Below are 3,983 nucleotides of genomic sequence, written 5' to 3'. Positions count from 1 at the left end.
CCGGCCGATGCGCAGGCGCGGCAGGCCTGCAGGGCCCGCTGGGAAATGTGGTTCGCTGAGTCTCACCTAGGCCACGAGGCCGCGGGGCCGCTCAGGTGTGGGGGGCGGGGCTTGCGCGCCGCCGCTGGGCGGAGTCTCACCCGGTTTGTCCTTTGTAAGGGCGGACGCTCTCTTCGCTGCCTTATAAAAACTACAAAACTGGTACCGTTTCAGACAGCAATATTCTGTCTGCATCGATTGATGCGCAGGGCTCTGCAATAGGTGCTGTAATGATGATGTTGCGTTAAGAAGAATCATGCTTTCCATTTGAGTACCAGTTACGCGTGTCTTCCATCCAAGATTATATACGTTAGAAAGTATGAAGGTTCTATTTTGAAGTATGTCAGTTTATTTAGCTGGAGGAATTAAATCTATTTATTTGGAGGAATTAAAAATTTCCAGAGTGGAAATTTAGTCGCCATTTGAAGATCATCCATGATTCCCCAATACATAACGGAAAGTCAATTATATTTAATTCAACAAACATTTATCGAGGGTCTTCTGTAGCAGGAACTGAGACCTACCCACGTACCCCTCCCTCCCACACACAATTTTATTAGGAGAGAGATTTGGAGTTGGAGTACTTAATCCTTGCTGACTAAGATAGTGCCAGCTAATATCATGATGCTTGAAAGCCAGATTCAGGAAGGAGTCAAATGCTTCTTAACGAAATAGTGCTGGGGGGAGGGGCGGGGTCATATTTAAGAGACAATGTGTTGTCATTGAATAAAATGAATACTAATTTGGGTGTACATACTTCTTAGGGAACTGGTGAAGAAATCAAGTCACTGTGCTCATTTGGGCAAAACTGAACCAGATTTGGTGCACACCCATTCATTGCTCCTGGACTAGACCTCGCCTCTCCTCTGCAGTCTCTGAAGTCTGGTCAAGCCTCAGATAATAAAGTTTGCAACATCTAAGAAGAAATGAAAGGAAGGAAATGTGTAGATCCTCCCTAGGGGGATGGGAACTGGACTAAGATGATTGAAGAGAGAAAGAAATTGAAAGAGACAGACCTAGACACCTGACATACTCTCCTTAGAAAGGCCTAAAACTGTAAGTGGCTCTACATAATTACATTAGATAAAGTCATAGCTTCTAATCTCTCAACATTGTAAGAGCTACCTGACAAAAGAATTGCTTGTACTGTGCATTTTAATTACATAATTTTGAAATAGTATGATTTGAAAATAATATGAACAAAGTTCTATGTAGAGAATGTGGAATGTTGAAAATCCCCCCAAAATTTAAAAAACAATCAAGAATTGCATATTTTCAAAGCTGGCAAGCTAAGTGAATTATGAACTTGCATTACTGCCACTGGGTGGTGTCATTGTAATTAGTAAACAGGAATACCTACAGGTTTGTCAACCCTATGGTATGATGGTTAGTTTTAAGCATCCACTTGGCTATGCTATAGTACCCAGTTATTCAAGCACGTATTAGCTGTTGCTATGAAGGTATTTTGTAAATGTGATTAACATCTATAATCAGTTGACTTTAAGTAAAAGACATGATCCTCTATAATCTGAACGGATCTCATCCAATCAATTGAAAGGGCTTAGAAGCAAAACTGAGATTCCCCTGAGGAAAAAGAAATTCTTCCTGTGTATTGCAGCATCAGCTCCTGCCCAGCAGTTTCCATACCAGCCTGCTGGCCTGCCCTACAGGTTTCAGGCCTGCTATCTTATACTATTTTATAATAGATTATATATATCTCCTACTGGTTATGTCTCTGTAGTAGAATCCTGAGGTATATGTGGTGACATGGCTTAATTATGTGATATTTATAATATGCGATGACTTCCAGAATGTATCTTTCATAAAATGAGAATTTCTTGGATCTCCATTATGATCCAGGTGTGTTACCATATCCAACTTATATTTTGGGCACTTATCTGGGGTTTTTACATTTTGACAAGGCACCAGCCTTGAGTCATGATCTGGATTGAGCCAGACATTCACTCTCACCTTGGATGCTAACTTATTAGAATGATGTAAATGTAAAATAGCAGAAGTGGATCTAGCACAACTAGTAATTGTACTCTACATATCATGATTAGACTGAGAGAGATGCTGTAGAAAAGGTGAAACTTCAGGACTAGATGATTTTTGGGGGGGGTAGTTGCTTCAATATTTCAAACAGAAAGTCATATCTAAAAATTGTTATGTAAATTTCATACACTAATTCACTATCTACTTATAAGTGAATATAAAAGAAGACATAGCAGAGGCTGGTTGACTGCTATGAAGGATAGTAAGTCTCTGGGCACCACATTTTTAAAGCAGATCCATGACCAATATGGTGGGACCAGTTGGGGAATCAAGGCATCCATAAATGCTCACGGGACTTGGAAAGATTTCCTGGTACTCTTTGCTAATAAATAAATAATTCCCCAAAGACTTTAATTTTTAAAAGCAGATTGAAAACCAGAGAACGTTATGGTACCAATATTCATTTCAAAGAGTATTACTAAAACAATTTCAAACCATCAAATAAATATGCTATATAAATAATTACTAATATGTCTCTGACCCAAAATATAGATTTTTTAAAAAGATTTTATTGGGGAAGGGGAACAGGACTTTATTGGGGAACAGTGTGTACTTCCAGGACTTTTTTCTAAGTCAAGTTGTCCTTTCAGTCTTAGTTGTGGAGGGCGCAGCTCAGCTTCAGGTCCAGTTGCCGTTGCTGGTTGCTAGTTGCGGGGGGCGTAGCCCACCATCCCACCGGCAACCTTTGTGGTTAAGAGGACACGCTCCAACCCACTGAGCCATCTGGGAGCTCAGGGGCAGCTCAGCGTCAGCTCAAGGTGCCATGTTCAATATTAGTTGCAGGAGGCAGAGCCCACCATCCCTTGCGGGACTTGAGGAATTGAACTGGCAACCTTGTGGTTTAGAGCCCACTGGGCCCATGTGGGAATCGAACTGGCAGCCTTCGGAGTTAGGAGCATGGAGCTCTAACCGCCTGAGCCACCAGGCAGGCCCCCAAAATATAGATTTTAATCAAGGTCTAGGCTTGATTTCTAGAGAACTATTATTTACATCTATTCCTTATGTTGATTTGCTAACATAGCGAGGGCTCCTGAAATTCACAGCTTTGTCTTGATTTCAAAGATCATATGTTTTGCTTTGTGGGCCATGTAGTTTCTTTTGCAGCCACTCAACTCTGATGTAGCACAGAAGGAGCCATAGATAATACGCAAATAAATAACTCTGACTATGTACAAATTTTATTGGTAGATCAAATTCACAAGCCAGGGCCTCTAGAGGGAACACAGTTCTGTTGACACCTTGATTTCAGATTTCTGGCCTCCAGAACTGTGAGAGAATACATTTTCTGTTGTTTAAAGCTACCTACTAGTTTGTGATCATTTCTTACAGCAGCCCCAGGAAACTAATACAGGAGGTAAGAAAAGAATTTGGAGACCCCTTAGGAGCCGACTGCAATAATTCAGATGATAGATGTTAATGGTTTGGTCTAGGATAATGGCAGTGAAGAGGGACAGAGTTTGTCAGAATAGAGATCGATTTCATACGAGGACTTGGAGCAGATTGGATATGGGTTTGTGAGTACTGTGTTTCTGGCTTGAGAAACCTTGGTGTTGGCAATGCCAACTTCTGAGACAGGGAAGGAGCAGGTGTGGAGTTCAGTTTTAGATATGTTGTGCTTAAGATGCAAGAGCATCATCAAGAGAAAATGTAGAAAAAACAATTCGAGATAAATGAGAGAGGTACGGGCTAGAGATAAAAATTCGATAGTCCTTGGTATTTAAATCCCATGGAAATTGGTGAGATAACCTGGGAAGGAAATGCAGAGAAAGAGGAGAGTCCTCAATTTAGCCCTAAAGAACATCAATGCTTAAAAGCCAGATAGATGCAGCAATTTCAATTGTGGGCACATATACTCAAAATAATTGAAAATAGGATCTAGCAGAGATAGT

The sequence above is a fragment of the Rhinolophus hipposideros genome (assembly GCF_964194185.1).
Source record: "Rhinolophus hipposideros genome assembly, chromosome: 15".
NCBI classification, from domain to species: domain Eukaryota; kingdom Metazoa; phylum Chordata; class Mammalia; order Chiroptera; family Rhinolophidae; genus Rhinolophus; species Rhinolophus hipposideros.
This window is presented reverse-complemented; position numbering follows the sequence as displayed.